This window comes from Lonchura striata, chromosome 4, assembly GCF_046129695.1.
Source record: "Lonchura striata isolate bLonStr1 chromosome 4, bLonStr1.mat, whole genome shotgun sequence".
Taxonomy (NCBI): Eukaryota; Metazoa; Chordata; class Aves; order Passeriformes; family Estrildidae; genus Lonchura; species Lonchura striata.
In genome coordinates this window covers 61,298,235-61,317,888 of record NC_134606.1, presented here as the reverse complement: position 1 = coordinate 61,317,888, position 19,654 = coordinate 61,298,235, and the positions used below count along the sequence as shown (strand labels likewise).

General features: G+C 37.3%; 1 protein-coding gene across 8 annotated transcripts in view; it reads right to left on the bottom strand.

Annotated features, from left to right (window-relative positions):
* The window catches only part of MAPK10 (mitogen-activated protein kinase 10), a 146,622-nt gene that overhangs the window by 97,453 nt on the left and 29,515 nt on the right, over positions 1–19,654 (bottom strand). The window lies entirely within an intron of this gene.

Genomic DNA, 19,654 nt, shown 5'->3' with positions numbered 1-19,654 from the left:
CCACCATACGGCATATTTACCTCCAGGTGTCCTTAGGTTCCTACAAAGGCTTGTACTATGTGCCACATCTGATTTAGGATACAAACTTCAACAGGAGCAAGCATTTGTTTGAGGCCTTTAGAACACCCTTAGATGATAGTGAAAAACAGGATTTGTACATTCAAGAGCCTCTGCATCTTCAAAAAACAGTATAAATGATCATACTCTGTTTTCTACACCAGCATGCATGAGTAAGGCCTGTGTCACAAACTACCATGCAAAGTCAAGAGTAGAAGATCAATAACCTCTCCTTTCTTTTTAATTTTTCCTTACAAGTGACTTTATCACTATTTTGAGTTAGATTCTAATATTCCCGATAACAGTGCTATAAAAAACACTGCTGAGGAAGACATCAGTAAATTATCCAATCTATATTCCTGCCCGACAACAGGATCAACTGTAATTATTTCTGACAGATATTTTCATAACTTGTTCTTCACAATGTAAAATGTCCTTGCAATTTACATTACAGTCAGTGGAGAATTCCTGTTTACAAAAAATAAAATCCATAACATCAGAAGAACAGTGCTCAACAGTATGCCAGGTTCAAAAAGATATGCAAGAAATTTGCAGCAAATTTATACACCAATTTAATTGCTGGTAGAAAGGTTAATCAGGGTTTATGACCACTTCTATGATGTTTTCTTCCAGAAAGTCTGAGAGTTTTATCTGTTAATGAAGAGCCTGTGTGTTTAGTATCCTCTTGTGTCAGTTGCTTTACACATGCCAAATATCATCTAGAGCAGCCACTGCATTTGAATTACCATAATCTGATGAAACAGGTCTAATCAACCTGACCAGAAGAGCTTGGTGAAATTTTATCATTTGCCTCTGTTTCTTTTACACTGTGTATTATTATTATTGGAGCTCTGTATAATCCAAACAATGCCCAAAAGCTGCTCAATTAAAGCAGTGGTGGTTGACTTTAAACAGAAGTTCCTACCTCAAAGATACACCAAAAGACAAATAAATTCACATATGTGGGTTACTATTCTGACCTTATTGCAGAACAACCTAGCATTTAAGTTTTAAAATGGCCCACTCTTCTATGACACATATATCCATCTATGGTATAGTAGAACAGACTTTCCCCCAAATTAACAGCCATGTACTATCAATCAAACAATTTTACTGGGTTGCAGAAAGGGTATAAGGTCTGGATTAATCTTAACATTTCAATGAAGTTTAGAAATTAAGCCTAGCTCATTTAGTAAAATTGTCTTCAGACATAAAGAACCAGGCAGCATTTGCCATCAAACAGATGTCTGAAAGTGAATCTCTGAGCACATAGTGCAATGTTTGGGATTCTGGGGGGTTGGGATTTTTTGGTACACAGATCTTACCTGCAATCCTTGAATGGTTAGAGAAGATCATCATATCTTTTTCTAGTATAGCCAGCATCTGCTGTTCAACAGTTAATCACTCCTGAATAGCATTCAACAATGATAGGAAAAAAAAAAATAAATCTCTAGCCTATTGTTAAGCAGGATGCACTTTATCAGTCCATATGTTGAAAGAGATGTACAAGTGAAATTCACAGCAGCAGCAATAATGAATTGGATGTTTAAAAAGCAAGATTATCAACCAATTATCAACCAGAAAGGCACATTTTACTAGTCACAGAAAGATGTTTCCATTTCCAAGACATTTTAGTGCATTCATGCCTAGTCCCAGCTACATTTTAATGAAGATAAAAATAAAATTACTTGTACACTACACCAGCTCCACAGCAGAAGCACTTCCATGCCTGGAAACAGAAGAGACAACTCCTGAAGCAGAATTTCTCAAAGACATACAGAGACAGCAGGGCACAAAGCAGCTGTTGCTGCTGACAGGATGGAAACTAAACATGCAGGAATTCTGCATGGAGTTGGAAGAGGAGAAGGCAAAAAGGAGAAAAGGTATGTGGCCTATACAAGTCCACAAAATTTATCACAAGTCTTCCTTAGATAAATTTCAAGGTTCTAATGGGAAGGCTCACACTACCAGCAAAGAAGCAGAGTTCTGTTGCAATTATAAATAATCTTCAGCAAAATAAATATTTTAATTATTTGCTTAAATCCATAGCACAGTGTAGCCCTTCCAACTTCAGGTGTGCACTGTCCTCCAAAGGGCATGACCAGCCTTTGCTGACTTCTCCTATGTCTACTACAGCTATTGCTGACAAGTCTTACCATGGTGTCACAAAGCCCAACGGTATTTGTTGCTTTTTGCAAAGCTTCAGATTAAGAGTTTTATCCTTCATTTAAAAGATGTTTCTCTCCCTCATAGTTGCAGAAAGACAATAAAGAACAAATTCAATAGCCTCAGAAGGTCAAAAAATAAAGATCATACAAAGATTTTTCATTTGGAAACAAAATGACCCAGTAACCTCTTGTGACTTCCATTCATGATTTCTGAGTACATGGAGACAAAATCCCACTTTGCAAATGAAAGGCAGACCTAGGCATGAGCTTATTTAATCAATGTGTAGCCATAAATTCAAATATTTTATTTTCTTGAAAAGATGCCTTCCTCTAACACCAGTCTTTAAAGGAAATTCTAGGAGTTACTGCAGTGAGAGGAAAAGCAGGTTGATTGGTGACTGGTGTCACTCACTGCTACTGAAGGCTGAATCACCATATAAGAGCTGAGAGTCTGTATGCCAGCAGGATGGGCAATTAATCTGCTGAGAGAAATTACCACTGACATAAAAATCTGCAGCATTAACTAAGGGTCATCTTGGTGCAATGCAGAGCCAAAACACAGACAATATCTCATCTACACTGTGACCATGAGCACTGCACAGCAAACATTTTTTAAAATCATGTCAGTGTATAAATCTACTGCAACCCTTATGAATGCATACAAGACAAGTATGCGTGTTGAGGATTTTGTGCTGCTGAAATCTCCTTGGCTTAATTTGAGAAAAAATTGCACATGTGAAGGAGCAACTGCAGGGCACTGGCTTACAGAAGAAGATTCACCAGAAATTGCCCCAGTGCATCAGAGACACTGTAGCAAGATATTTCAATGTATTTGTTTTTATGCAAACATGACCTGCGTAAAAAGTGTAAACCATTTTCATTATTAAGAACTGATATCCAGTTTCTCTAGACAACCTTTCAGCTGATGCCACAACAACTTACTAGAATACAACTTGTACACTATCTATCTAATTGTCCTCCCAAAAGTATTCAAGTAGCTACTAATGTGAAACTTGATGACCAGAATGACTGCTAAATATTTATGCATGAAACATTAATCCTTGAATAGTTTGGGTTGGAGGGAACCTCTGAAAATTGTCTAGTCCATTCCCCCTGCTGTGGGCCAAGACATCTTTCATTAGGTCAGGTTGCTCAAATTCCCATCCAAGAGCAGCCTATGTACACTTCATTTGAGCCATGGTTCAACATGAAGACATGCTGCTTTTCACAAAGATGGCCTTAATGATGTGTTGAATTTGTCTTTACACTGTCCTTTTCTACTGAGATTACACAGGAGCTTTCAATCTACAGTGGGTATTATCCAATGCCTCTGAGTCAACATCCCAGTACCTAAAGGAACACAAGTTATGTTTTTAATTGGAGTAACAAGACAGACTAAAGAATCCCTTACTAGCCAACATATTTCTCACTAGCCAAGGCACGGGGGTGGAAAACAAAGCAGTGGTTCCAACCACACAGCTTGAACTATAAATATATGCAAAAACTTAACACTGCTGAGGGAAATAAACTCATCATTGTTTAACTGTTTATTTATGATTTCTTTTCCTTATTGCAGGAATCCATGCTGCCACATTTGCAGCTATTATCTCTCACATGTACAATAACGCAAGCCCTTGGCATGAAGTTGCTTCTAATGTATCCAAATCAATCACTGCTCACTGAGGATATGCAGAATGGCACTTATTTAAGATGAAGACTGGAACAGTCTTAACAACCTATAGCTTGGGCAGAAGGGCAAAAGGGAGAGAGACCAAAAGAGAGAGAGATGGACTCTTTGTTTTCTTTCTATGGCATTGGCTAAACCAGCCTATTTTGAAGCACACTGCCATGCAGCAGTTAGGTACTTCTATCACTATGCAGAGTTTCACAGCACAATTATTTTTGTCACAATCATTACATCTGGTAAAATTACTGCAAAGCGGGTGTCAGATATAATGCTAAATTGCTCTGACCTAGAGAAACTATGAAGCACCTGGTAGTGCAGGTTTATACAAGAGCTATTAAGAATAAAGATTGGACAAAATGTTTGGAAGCTATTCTTGACAATATCAATACGTCTTGTTTATAAACCAGCACAAGATTTGAATGCACTAAAAAATAGAGCTGTAAAAGCACATTAAAGATTATATTTGGTTTGATTTTCAAGAGGCAATCACACACCTCAGTTTTGGGCTGAGAATATGTGGTCTGGTTTTGGACAGACAAGTCTTTCTTTTAAAAATATTCGATCACTTTTCACCAAGGAGAAAAAAAAAGGGAAACTGGGATGAAGAGGTTAATTTCTGAAAAAAAGTGTACTTTGCTACATTTTTTCTTTGGTTGGTTTGTTGGAGGTTTTTAGATTAACTTAAAACAAATAGCATAAACCTTGGATTCCTACATGTACTTTTGAAAAGAATGGCCTGACAGACTGAAGGACCTCACCAGAAGTGAAGGCAGAAAAAAATAATTATTTTTGGCACTGCCTGTCAGCTTCAGAGGGAAGGAAGGAAAACAAGGTCTAAGTACAAAGTAGTTAGTATCAGAAAAAATATACATAATCAAAAAATTTTAAATAGCTTTGGTGTTCAAGGTGCCTGAAGTCCTATAGGTGAGGACATGTCATTGTCCCAGCATAGCATAAGGTGTGAGGCTGACAAAACTTTCTAAGGATTCCTATACTCCCACACCTGGCAAGGCATGCAATTATCTGCTGAGGAAGGAACGTTTCCTTTCTGGGTACCAAAATTCGCTCTGCCCCACTAATGAGCCCCTCCTTATGGGCCTGCAGCTGTATTCAATCCTAATGATACACCACATTGTATGGGCCACTGTGTCTTTGCACTTCAGGAACATCCCCTCTTATATTTATATAGATCCTGTCAGTGTCAGAAGTCACAAGTGTACAACCTGGGATAAGCTACATTTCTCTCCAGTTCCTTCAGTTTTTTTCTCTTACAACATTCACAGCCCAATCAGCAAAGGTCTCATCTTGGAGGAAAACCTCTGTTTAAGTATCTTGGCTGTACTGAGATTCCTTCATTTATCTTCACACTAAATGAGTTATGAACAGGCAAACTATTCCCCTACAGTCAGCATCATGTAGGAAAACAGCGAAAATACCTTCTTCTTCAAGAAAGATGATGCCTTAAGGAGAGAGAGACATCTGATGTATTTAATTACAACTGTGAATGAGGACTTAGATCATGAAAACACTATGCTAATGCCCTGTTTCTCATTTGTGTCAGCTCTAACTCAGTGTCTACTACTGTGACAGACACCCCACAGGCCTTTAGGTTTCACTGCTAAACAGACAGATATTTTCTCTACTTGCAGCACCCAGATTTCTCTTACATCCTTCACCTGAAAATATTTCAGCTCACATGTACCCACATGTTGATTTCTTGTCTCTCCTGAAATTCATAGTGGCACAAAGCAGCAGCACTACTTGCCAGCAATGCAACATCTGGGATTCCCATGGCTGGAAAAATGTGACACAAATTCTAAGTGTAATTCACGTAAAGAAAGGCTCAGATTAGTAGGTGTATACAGATTCATTAACATAGAGCAGTCTTTGCATGCATGTGTATTTGCATAGCTACTCAAATTTCTGTAACTGTGGCAAATGTATGCAATCCCATCTTGGATTCCATCGACCTTCTGTGAAGTGCTCTTCAGCACTGATTTTCAGATGAGGTGTATTCAAGGAGGTCACAGAATGAACAACCAGGAGATACTGATGTCTTTGCAAGAACCTCCAACATCCAGTTTTCACTAGCTGCAGACAGGGAAGGCTAAAAATGACAGGATTCAGAGACTGGATTAATATGCAATTGTTCCCTGAAGTAAAGTTCAGAGGCACCAGCTCTGGAATACCATCAGTCTCAGGAACATGGAGATGGTAAGTTGAAAAACATACCTGTTAAATTTTCATTTCTTTACCTACTGTGCAAAATCAAGTATATGAAGGTCTATAGGCAGGCTGGAATAACTACTGTAATTGGCTCAATGGCCTTTCCATAAATAAACATACTATAAAGGCACTCTGAAAATTTACTGAGGTACACAGGAAGAATTCAGTTAGCATTTTTCTCAAATTTGAAGGGCTAGTTATTTTAATACCTTTCCTGGATTTACAGCTACTTCCTTCTATATACTGCTAGAGTGCTCATGCTGAAATTGAACTTATAGCTTTTCTACATCCTCGACAGTGCAATGAAGCACATCAAACGACAAGATATTCAAAAACCTCTCTGACAGAGAGCAAGCATGGGTCTGTGACCGGCGTCACTTTGTACTGTCAGATATGCACATTCTTGATGCATTAGTGCTCATCAAAAAGTTCAAAACAAAACAACCCCCTTCATTAAAATCCTGTCTGAAAACTGCCAGTGTTATTATTATTATTATTATTATTATTATTATTATTATTATTATTATTATTATATTAATGGATATGCCACACTGGAGGACATTGTGAAGATTAGAGGCAGATTAAAAAGGACATCAGAGCCAACCCCCTTTGAAAAGGACAGTTTTTGATGGCTTGGTTCTTGTCTTTGTTTTGTACAGGACCTGGACACAAAATCCAAATGCCTTCAGGTCTCTGAGGAAAGCAAATTTTTGTTATGAGCCCCATGTCTAAAGTCAGGTCTTTAGACACTACCTGTTGCAATATTGAAAACAAGCTTCACTCCCACAACAGGTTTAGCATTCCTGCATTAAATTATGAGTAATTTCAGAGTGCTGATGCTTCAGCTTTGAAAAGCCATCCTGAGCCCTGCTGATCAATCATGGAATCACAGAATATCCTGACATGGAAGTGACCCACAAGGATATCACAAGTTCAACTCCTAAAATAGCCATGGTAGAATGCAGCAGGAGCAGCACCAGCTGGGCATCAACCCATTTTTTCTGCAGTTCACAGAGAGTTCCACACTGCTGGGACTTTACTCTTCCCAGCACCCAAATCAGCTGATTTCGGGCCAGTTGCACATGACCTATAAACCTGCACTGGCTACAGTGCAAACATACAATACACAAGTACTAAATAAAGGAAATAGTCAGTTCAGTACATCACACAGAAGTCTGCCTAAAGTTTGTAGATACTTCACAATAATTTGCTTTTCCCTGCACTTAAAATACAGATAAATAGTTTACATAACTGGCAGTTGTGTAAAAAAAAAGGGAAAAGGCAAATATTAAGAACATTAAATATTAAAAAATAGTAAAAGAAAAAATAATTTAAAATAGGCAAAGTAAGATCAACATAATCAATGCACTTATATATTTTGAAAATGAAATGGTACCTGCAATGAATAGGCATAGAAGAAAATGGGGAAAAAAGGCAGATCATGGTTTTAATATTTTACTCTTATCAACACAAAACAAGCTTGTCTAGTCAAAAGAAATGGACAGTAATGATGCAACATTAAAACATTAATGATCTAATTAGATAAAATATCAGTTAATATTAGATAAAATATTTGCACAAAATACTGGATAGAATCTGTATAGATACAAGTGTATCTGTTAGGCAACATTTATTTTCCACCAAAAAAACCAAACAAAACCTACTGTAAGCCAGACCAGCACAGCAACTGAGTCTGAAAAGAATGCAACTAAACATGGACAAAAGGAATCAGTAAAAGTACAAGGCTGCTCCCAACTCCAAAAGGAAAAGGCTCTACAATTACTTCAGGTTTCCACAGAGGCTACAGTTCATCATGTTTAGCAAAGAAAGTACAAAATGTGTCACCATGAAACTAAGTTTTCAAACAAAGAGCCAGATAGTACTAAATAAAAGGCAAGAAATTAATATCCACAGTTTCAGTCTGAAGAAGATACAGAATTTCTCCCAAAAGGCATTCACACTCAGAAAAAAAATAGCTAGCAGTGGCTCAAAATAAGATAAATCTTCGTGTAGAGATACTGACAGCATTTGTTGACCCCCATTTCCCAAATATCAGTGGCATCTTGTCTTCAGATTACATTATTTATAAAACCCACAAGATTTCTTACTCTCATAACAGAGAAGCTTTCTATGATTGATATAGATGTTTCAATCTTAGGAGTAATTTTTTGTGCCAGTTCAGTAACTTTGCTTCTGATTATACAACACATATGCAATCTCAAAAAAATTACTGCAGTTGACATTTTGTGTGGCAGTGAGTGATTGTAGTCAATAGATATTTTTCCACTGATTTCACTGGGCTTTGGATTATTCCATTAAAAGGTGTTCTGCTTTGCAATAAAGGTCTCATATTTATGGCACCAACCTAATAGCTTTTGGTTATGTTTTACAGTCCAGATTCAGCAAAGTAATTGGTCTGGACCATTCTACTTCCCTGATGGATATGCTGAAGTACTTTGGGTAACAAATCCAAGATATCAAACTTAAAATTGCTTAATGATAAACTGAAATTTAAACTAAAGCATCCTTATTTCACTACCTCAAAAACATTGTCATTTTAAGAGGAACTTGTCACCCCTTAAATATTACATAAGATCCAAGACCAACCAACATATTTTAGTCAAAGCTGTGGAAGATGAAGCAAAAGTAAAATAAATTAGAAACTCCTGGTTATTAACACATTAACATAAATCAGTGTGTCATTACTGAGTGAGCTGCAGCACTAGGTCATTGTCCCAGTTAATCACCAGAGGAAAGAAGGAATGTCATAGGAAAGGAAAATGTTTTTCAACCCTGGCACTCACTATTGCTCTTGTGATACTGTGAATAGATAGAGATTGAGTCCTACTACTGTGGGAGCAGCCAGCATGCTCCTCTAGGCACAAGAGCAATGGCAAAGCCACCTGGTGAGCCTCTGTCCTCCTGCAGTGATTGTAAGCTGCTGCTGAAAACAGGTAGCTAGTGGTCATATTTTTATGGTGAACTATTTGTTATTTGCTTATTTATTTCTTCTAGACTCTCTACTGTCATGTCAGGATCTCATGTTTCATTAACTATATATACTCACGATAATGAAATACATAATATATTCTTACTAAGTATATTTATATACACCTTTATATTTATATAGAACTTTGACAATGTCACAGATTTAGATCATTATGCTTTATTTAATTTTTCTTTCACCAGAGTTCTAGAGTTTAAAATGCAAAATAGAAGAGTTTAAACCAATTACTGAAAGCAGATGCTGCACAGCAGCCATGAGATTATAAGAAACAGCAGCATATCCAGCTGCCTTGGATGCCCCCAAACCAAGACCCTAAGTTAGGTTCACCAAGCAGGTTTTTACTGCTGGACATGTGAAGCAAAGCCCAATTCCACATCATTGACTTAGCTTCTCCAAAAAAGCCCTAAGCCACCACAAACAAGTTGCATACAGGTTAGATAAAAATGTCTGCCACAGATGATTTTCAAAGTTGCATTTCTAAGCCACTTTTGCAGTCTCAAAGGAATCTTAAGTTTTTTCTATAATGATTTAAGAGTCTAATAATGTAACTAGGCACAGTTAAATACTAGGTCAGCCTCTTGCTGCCAGTGTCCGCATGAAGCATAGGTGGAGAAATGTGAATGAATAATAGTGCTTCCTGAAGATGTGTCTCCTCTTCCACCCTTTGAAAAGGTAATTTGCAAAAGAAAAGCAGCAGGATATCCAAAAGCTGAAATATCAAAGTGAACTTACTGGCTCACATTTCATTTAGCTTTGGTAGTAATTCTGGTCTCCTCTCAGTTCATTTCAGTGTCTGACTCTCATCTCTCCTTGATGTAGTTACCCTTACCAGTTTATGATCTGTGGTAGCACGCAATGACTGACTGAGATGGAAGCTGCTTTTGTAGATGTGCTTGACCTTTTACATGCTCAAAAAGATTTAATTCTCACATTCTTACTTACTTAGAACAATGAGTGAGTTTTGGACATAATTAAAAGGAAAGCACTACAGAGCAAGGTTGCTTTTCCATGTAGTTGCTCTTTGTTTGAGGGCCTCTCTAAGTCAGTACATGAACTGCCTTAGAACTCACAAGTCACAATCATAGAGTGGTTTGGGTTGGGAAGGACCTTAAAGAATGTCTTGTTCTGACCCCCAGCCATGGGCAGGGACACCTCTCACCAGATCAGGTGTTCAGAGCCCCATCCAGCCTGGCCTTGAAAGCTTCCAGGGATGGGGCAGCCACAGCTTCCCCGAGCAGCCTCTTCTGGTGTCTCTCCAATGTCACAGTAAAGGACCCATCATGCACCTGATCCCATTTCCCCATCCAGGTCTCATCCACAAATGACTTGCAGGCAGGCAAGACACTATGAAATTAGTGTTGGTTACCTACCTACCCCATTACCTGCCAAACATTTCCAAAGGCCATCCCACCACATTTAACTGTGCCACTCTGGTAGGACCTCTCTATATGTACCAATGTAACCAAGATCAGAGGAAATGAAGGCCTGAAGGAAAAGACTACCAACTGTAAGGCTATAATCAGATTGTTTTCTTTAGCCAAGAATTTTATTTTAGATTGCATTCAGTAAAAAAAGGCAGGTCAGTCAAAAATCTATGTGGTTGACCTAGAAACCATGCACCATAGTCAGTTATTTTTACATCTTTTTTCATGGGTTTTTGTTCCTGGACAAAACTTTACTCCTAAGTGTTTTTACAGTTGACATATTAAGACAAAAATACCTATGTATGAAAAATTCAACCGGTAGTGTTTATAGTATTTGCAGCATCTGTTACCTCAAAGTACCTAAAGATGCATTTTCACTAGCTTAAAAAAAAAAAAAGCTTTTCATTTTCAGTTCAGAAATCACAGGTTTCAATGACTGAAGAGAGTTCTGTCTCAGTAATTCCAGTTGGCTCCTCCATCAGCACAACACAACATGACAGCTTTCACAATGCATCACCTTCCTTAAACGCTATCTTTCTGAAGAGCTGCCAAGAAGTTTGGCACAGTTGCCAGCCTGGATTACAAGCAGAAGACCACTACAGCACTGAATTGCTCAGAACAGAACACTTTTTGGGGAAATACATCCATTCTTTTGCAAAAATCAAAGACAATGGGGCAAAGTACCAGTCACAACCATGGGAGTCACCTAATTACAGTACATACAGCAGATAACCTTTGGCGGAAAAACTGAGCATCAGCAGTTGATGCTCCAACTTCACTGCCACCAGTGGCAAATGTTACACCAGCAGTTCCTTCTAGAGACACCACAACCAAAAAGACAGGACCTGTACCCCACAGAGCAGTTATCCAAAATGGCATGAAGTTGTACAACAGTAAAGAACAAACACGAAACAGACAATGACAATAGAAAAAGATGAACTATAACTCAATTGAATCAACAATAGATAAATATACTTTGTTTTTAATGCCAAGTTTTATTGCTGTTAATGGTAACGACTCCTGCTTTTTCCATGGGGATCAAGAAGACAGCTCAGTGCTTTCCTGAGAAAACATTGGACCTTTCAGATGCTGTTTGGAGCTGCAAAGCTCACTCCCATTTCTCCTCACCCCACAAGCCTGTACAAATTCACTGTCAGAGTTCCCAGCTTAGTAAGCTAACTGGCTTAACAAGTTGAAGGTTACTAGAAGCAAGATCTCCCCAGCTCCTGCCTTCACATCAGATACTTTGGGTGATGTGAGCTGCCCATCAGCCAGAGCTATAGCCTGTAACAACAACCTGTAACACAGCCATAAACCACAAATACAGTGAAATAAAAGCTAAATTATGAATGTTTCCTTACTGAGTAGTGTTAAGCTCTCAGTAAACTGGTAGACAATAAAAAAAGAATTTTTTTTTTTTTTAAAGAACCCTTTCTTCCACAAAACAATAGAAAAAGTAAATAATTCTGTGGAGTTTTTTTTCATTCTTTCAAGAGAAAGTTTCTTCCAGGTCTACTATCAATGAAGAAAATCAATCTTCTAAAATTAAACAAAGCAAACAGAAGAATTCTTTAGAGCTCCCTGTATCCCCCTCTCCACCTCTCAAACCTGACTATTCACCAGACTCTGAGAAAATATTTGTCTCCTTCATGGTACAAGCACATTTTCCAGAAATAACATCTTTGTATTGCCTGCATCCCCAATTCCCAAATCCTGCATTTCTTTTATTGAAATGTTTCTTATCCTGCTTCCTCTAACATACTTCTGTGTGTGTGTTTCTGTTAAAGCCAATGATACAGCTTTTTTTTTTTAAGCATTTTTCCACCCTCTTGCGTGTTTCTATGAACTATAAAGGAACTTTTGGAGCCACACAGTGTGAAACTGTTAAAATTACCTATTTTGGGCATGCTGATGTGTCAACAAATTTATGCACACTAGAAAACTTCCTGGAATATGCCTCTATAATCTTTAGGAGAAAAAAATGCTATCCTTTCATCTGACTACTGTATGCTTTGGTGTTCCAGGTATATGTAGATGACTATAACCCTCTTTCTGAATAAAAGCTTTTTTTAATTCTGCTTGAAGATCACTTTCTGTCTCCTTGTTGGCTGCAGCTTTTCCTAGCCTGTTAGCTCTTTTCTGAGCACCTAATTTCTGATAATTTCAGTTTGCTGCAGCACAGGAGACTGAGGAATAGTCATTCGAACTACAAGTAAACCCCTACTGTTCCTACGTGGGCTTTCTTTTTAGATCCTTTCTCTGCTCCTCAATGATTAGAAACTTCCAGCAACAATCACATTCAACAAGCACCAGTGTGGTCACTGAGTTTCACCAGTTTTCTGCCCATCAATAAGCCCCATTAAGATCCCAAGTCCTTCATGAGTGAAACATAAAACAATCAAGGTTTTATTTCATGACTCTCTTCAATAATGCCAGCTGTAATATGTAGATTCTAACTTATGAAGTCTGTTTTAATAATTTTGTGCACAATAAAAACCTTAGAGAATAAGTGGTCTGTCCTGACTCTTCCTGACCCTTCTTATCTATCCCTCTCCAGAGCAACTTGGTATACCAATATCACTGGCTTTTTCCCTGGAGCATGTTTTTATGAAGCTGCATTATTTTTTACCAGCAATCTAGACAGATAACCAGTGTCCGTTTCATGCTGGGTGTTGCACATCTTTGTCCTCTAAGCTTATATTTATCTCCCATTGTTCCTACCACAAACCCTAGAGCAAACAGAAGTCACAAGCCTGCAGTTGTCACAATCCTATAATTTGTCAAAAGCAGTGAAAGCACAATTCTGTACAAGTAGAAAAAAATGAACTGGACTTCTTTCAGTGAACTGTTTGTCCTTAACTTTCCAACAATCTGGGCACTGAATTGAACAATATCTTCAACAGCTTGAAGAACTGACACTAGAGTAAAAATATCTGAGTCACCAGGCAAGGAAAACCACACTTCAATGTGACTATTAGAAGTAAGAAACAATCAAAAGTAAGAAGCTATAAACTTGTTCCAAAAAAAGTGAATTCTCTTCTGCTCCCTGCCAGAGGTTATTGAAACCACTTTGAAAAGCTCCTGGCTGTTGCCAAGCAAATTTGCAAATTGCAGCTGCCAACTCAAATCACTAAAAGCTAAAAGCAGTAAGGAAAGCTATCCAGAAATTATTTAATGACATGGAATTATTTCTACAATCACCTCCTTTCTCTGGGATGCACAGCAAGTTGAGCCCTCCTTTGTGTCTGCTTTCTGGAATGGGAGATCACTGGAGCAGAAATCCCCTTTATATTTGTGTCTTGTGCAGCACAGATAATGTCACCAGTATTCTGCAAATACAGCGCTGCAGCAGAATCTCAGCACTAAGCAGCTGATTGTCAAAGTGACTTTATAAACTTAAAACTTATTTTCTAGAAAGTGGGACTTTTTTCAAAGCCTGAAACAGAAAAAATCTTGAAACAATGCTTCTCTACCTCTTCTTGTTTGAGGAAATAATACATCTGGTACAAACAAGCTTTTTTTTGCCCTCTCTCCAGAGTTTAGGAATTTTAGGGCAGTTCAAGACTGGCTGATTTGTTCTTCCACTCTTTTACAATAATACATATAGGTATTCAAAAGCAATCTAATTAGGAGAAAAATAAAAAGTGCAACTCAACCACCTTTCTCTACACCTTGTACCTACTAGAAAACCTATGGGTTTTACTGGCATGACAAAACAATGTATGACCCCAGACTGCATTGATAAGATCAATCTTTTAGGTTCCCTAAGGAGAAAAAAAAGACCACTTGGTATAAAAAAAACCCACAAAGTAAGAAGTTTTAATATTTACATCTATAATACCCTTTATCCCATATTAGTAATTTATGGAGGTGAGGAGAGTAAAGTGGGACAATTCCTTTGCTAAAAAAGAATACCAAAGACCTTGTGTAAAGTACAAATTCACCAGTTTCATAAGGGGGCTAAACAACGTTTTGCATGCTACATTGTTCTAAATGAAATGAACTCTCCTGGGTGTCATACTCTGTTAGTTAATTCTGGAAGTGGCCTGAAGGCCCCGTAACAAAGGTGACCTTCAAAAATGGCAGCTCAGATAGGCCAAATGCACATCAAACCAACCAAAGTGGCCTTAATTCAGTAATCCCTTAAAGATGAGGACTAACACAGAAAAATTATCACTTTGAGCCTTGGGACAGAAACATATTCTTAAAGTTGGACAAAGTCCCAGAATGAGTTTATACCAGGGAGTCAGATAACTGCAGCATACTTATTGGACAGAAAACAGCAAACTGTAAAAATTACGGGAATAAACAGAAAGAGTCTTCCATTGTAGTAGAGAAGTCTGATCCATTGGGGAAAAAAATATCTGTGAAATGCCATAACAAGAAGAGAATAGGACCAGAAGGAGAAGGATATTATTTGCAGCATATTACAGCTGAAACTATTTCTCATCATGCAGATAAGTGCATTGATCAAAAAACATGTGAAATGTCTACATGCAGAATGAATGAGAAATGCAAAAATAGAGGGTCTTCCTTCAAATAATTTATTTTGGGGTTTTTTTCTTGTCATTCAAGTGTTCATATATAGTTTTAATTAAAAGTATTAAAAAATAGGTGGCAATATATCTTCCATTTCTCAGACTATTGCCCAACTTTTAACCTTTGATGTGCCTTGCTGGATGCTTTAAAGAATTAATTGGTCTGACTTTACTATAGAGCTGTACTACTGGAGCTGAGCCTGTTTGTGCAACAGTTCATCCTCCCTGGCATTCTTCCTAGATTCTCTTAAGTCTATTACAAATGTAGGCAGATGTCCTTTCTTAATGACATTTCTACTTGCGTAGAAATATTGAAAGCCTGTAAACCTTTCTCCTAGTCCCAGATGAAGATATCCTATCATGTCCTTAATGATTCCATCTTTATTGTAATGAATTTACAGGAGTTGCTGGTTCCTTTTCTTTAACTGAATTCCAGAAACAAGCCTTCATACTCAAATGATAGGGAGTCACAATACTGCCATGAAAATGGTTTTTCACTATAATTAAAATGCAATGATGTTTTCAATGTATCAAAAAGTAAATTCTTCTTTGTTAACAGGAATAGAAACAGAAATTGTCTGCTTTTCATGCTATTGCAGGATTTGAAGCAAAGGATACTAATTATTTTCAGAACATCTTTTCAAAATGGTTCTTTCACTGTTTCAGCAGTTATCCAAAGATGATAAATTCTAGCTTGAAAAAATTTAAATTCTTCATATGAGAACATTGTAATCATTATCCTAAACAAAAGGAGAACTCTGTTTCTATTCCTCTGCCCCCTTATCACTGTTCTTCCTTTCCTGTTGCCCAATTTTTTTTACCATTTTTGTCCCAAAACCTCCACTGTCCCAAAATGTGGAATCTTGCTAAATGATAATCATTGTTTTAAGGACTGACAAAAGTTCACAGAGTATGTCTCAAATTTGAGCCAAAGGAAATTTGGGGTGCTAAGTTCAGGCATGAGCTTTAGCAAAGACAAAACTATTTATATGAGCATGGTTCTGGGCACAGTACATTCCCATTGACCCCTCTGCCTAATATGTTTGTGGCCCAAGTGCCAGAGAGATTTGTTGTTTCAAACTCCAAAGTTTAACATAACAAATTTAAACTTTAACAGAGTTTAACAAATGCCAAAGCTGTAACTCACAAGTTAGCATATATGGAGTGAGGGCTACAATGGAAATTATTTTTACAGTGCCTACTCTCTGTGCTCCCCTTCCTCAGCCTGACTCCATTAGCTGCAAGAACAGCAATCCTGGCTTTCCAGAAATCTTGTCCCATCAGTCAGGTCCCACCCCACATGATTCTCAGACAAAACTTTTGTTAAAAAACCTATGGCTACCTTTGACTATCTATTTCGAGTGGCTCAACTTTGAGATATTCTTTGGATCTCCTTCCAAACATATCAACAACAGGAACATCATACAGCCTTACATCGTCTCCTATCAAGTCCTGTGGAGGCAAATCAGACTGTTTCAGGATAAAGTGGTGTCCCACTGAAGTCAGTACCTGTAGCTTCCCAATAATATTTGAATGTTGGTCGTGGTATTTTTACTGAAGCTCAAATCCTGGACTCAGTAAAATAAAACATGTTAACATTTTTTGGCAACTACCTTGCCTTACATATAAGGAAATATTTGGAATAAAATTGTTTCAACCTCTGTTCTTATACTGCAAAATTTTCTGGTTTTCAAAAGGAATGCTTAGGAGACATTATCAGAACATTTTAAGTATTAAAGACAATGAGACCATGAGATATATTTGATAACTTTTCTAAAATATTAGAATACTTAAGTAGCAACAAACAACTTGGTGATTCTGGTTTTAGTTGCATTTACCTTCTACTTAGAAAAAGACCAACTCCAATAATTTCTTTCTCTGTAGTCAAAATTCATGCTGCTACTACTACTACCCTCATCTTTCTTGTTTCCTAATAAGAAACTATCAAAGCCACTTGTTGTATTCTACTAGTGCTGACAATGTAATACTCAGAAAACACATTTCTATTCCAAAGATGCTTTTGTCTTCATTTTCTTGATTCAGAAAATTAATATATGTCTATCTTCAAAGATAACAGTCATTCCATTAATTTCCTTGGCATTCCTTACATGCTTAGGAACTTGCTAGTGTGTACTGATCAAGGAGAGCAGCACACTAAAAATAGAGCAACAGTGCATTCCTGACCTGAAATTACTCAGCTGGTATGGAGATTTGAATTTCTAATTAGTTAATTAAAATGTCATAGCAAAAAGCACATTGTAGGAGAGGAGATTCAGTGGATAACCTGAAGCACCATCTGGACACAAACAATTGCAAAAGCAAACAGGGAATGAAAATCCCAGGCTGGTCTTGTTTCATTACCTTTCAGTCTGTTTCCTGAACAATAGATAGCAGTATTTTGTTGGTACAACACAGAAAGCCTCATTTGGAAGGGCCATAGGCAGCCACAGTTCTGCCCATCTTTAAAATATCATCAGCTGTTCGAAGGGGGGAGGGGGGGAAAGCAGGATATGAATAATATCCATATCCAACAGCATGCTTCATATCTGACTCTTATCCCAGAAAAAACTGACCTGTCTATATGAAAACATTTACCTGGCCAACTGACAAGAAGTTTTTTTACAATACCTGTAGTCTTCCTCCTTGCTGCTGTTGACAACAGCAAAATGCCTATTCTCAGTTCAAAACATAAATCCATCACTCCTGATATTTTGGAATTCAAGTCACTTTTAAGGTTTTAGACTACAGAAAATCAATTTTTTATCAAAGCCACTGATGAAAAAAGTATATGCAAATTTGTTTATTTGGCTAGTCTAGGATATCTTTGTATTGCCAGGACAGAATAATGTGAGCAGAGCATAGCCTTAATCTGGGTAAAGAAATATGAAACCATTGCAAATACAGAAAAATCTCTAAATAAAAACACAGCTTACAGATGAATGCGTATATTAAAATCTACAGTAAATTTATCCAAATTTATCTTAGCAAGCTCTGCCACAAATTCCACTGTATTAAAAAAAAATTGATTGTAAAATAAATCAAAATTATTTAAATTAACACAGATTCTATGACATTTTCCTTTTCATCTTCCTATGGGCATTATCCTGCAAAATATTATTTCCAAAACATTAGCTAGCATCTGTGTCTAGTACTGGGAGTTAGAAATTGGAAGAATTAGGAGAGTTAGAAATTGTTTGTCAGCATAGGAACATATTAAAATGCAGATGTCAGATAAGGTAGATCTGGCATGTACAATATGAGTGATTTAATGTGTTAAGGAAAATGCAAATGGAGCTTCAAAAAGCAATTACACTTTCAATCACTTCTTATGTGTGAAACACAGTCTATGACAAAGACCTTCTAAAAACAGATGCATTTTGAGAAGATGACATACTGGAGGAAATAAAGTACAATAGCACAAACAGCTTGAAATTGACCCAGCCTCAGTACATTTCTTAATAGAACGCAACATGTTCAGAGATTAAATGATCCAACAATCCAGGTGAGGCTGCTTTTATCTGCATGTGCCATGTAAAAATTCTAATAATCTGGGACTACTCAGATCATTGGTTTAAGTTATTATTTTACACATTTCTCAAAAAGTCTATTCTATCCACAGTCAAACATGAGTCACAACATCCACATGGACATTGGGAACAGTCAGATAAAACAGTCATAGTGAAATCCAATAAGGTAAACCCTACTACAGAAAATACAGAGAAATTGGCACAGGAGAGCTCCCTGCTCATTGCTCCCACCTACTGCCTACCTACCTGCTCAGCTCTTCCAGGACTTCCAAAGAGGCTTCCCAACACCTCAGATTCCAGGCAACAAAACCATTTGTGTGACTATCAAAACAATTCTGGTGGTATAAAAATGGATAGGCACTTACAATTCACAGGGGCAGTTAATCTCAGTAATTCTCTTCATCCTGTGTCAAACTCTACGTGAACTGTCTGCAAGAGCAGAAATCTAGAACTAGTAACAGACTCACAAATCCAGTGACTTTCCATAGGAGTCTGAGCACATTCAGCTCGAAATTATTTTTTCTTTGGGAACTCAAAAGTGATAAATACTCCAAATAAGTGGAAGCCTTCAGAATCTTGCTTTAATTTCTCCATCTGTTTCAAAAATAAAGGTAGCTTTATATTTTTCTCATTAAGTTGCTCTGAGGGCTCCTAAATGCCTGCATGCAAACAGTGTTTTTTTAAGAAGATAAGAAAAAGAAAAAGTATTTGATTTTAAAAAGTGCCTTTAACCATTGTGTATTAAAGTAGAAAAAATATACTCCTTCTTCTTTCTCTTTTTTCCTCATCCAAAACACAAACAAACTACCCAGTGAGCTGAAGCTCATGAAAAACAAAATTGGACTATAAAAACCCCAGAGAGATTGAGAGCTACTTCTTATTTCATTTCCTCCAAGAACAACTCCATAAACTCTTAGCTCTTATCACACTAAGTAAGACCAGATATACAACGGTGTAAAAGAAACCACAACATGGACCATATGTCTTCATATTAATGTTATTTTCATTTCCTAAATCAAG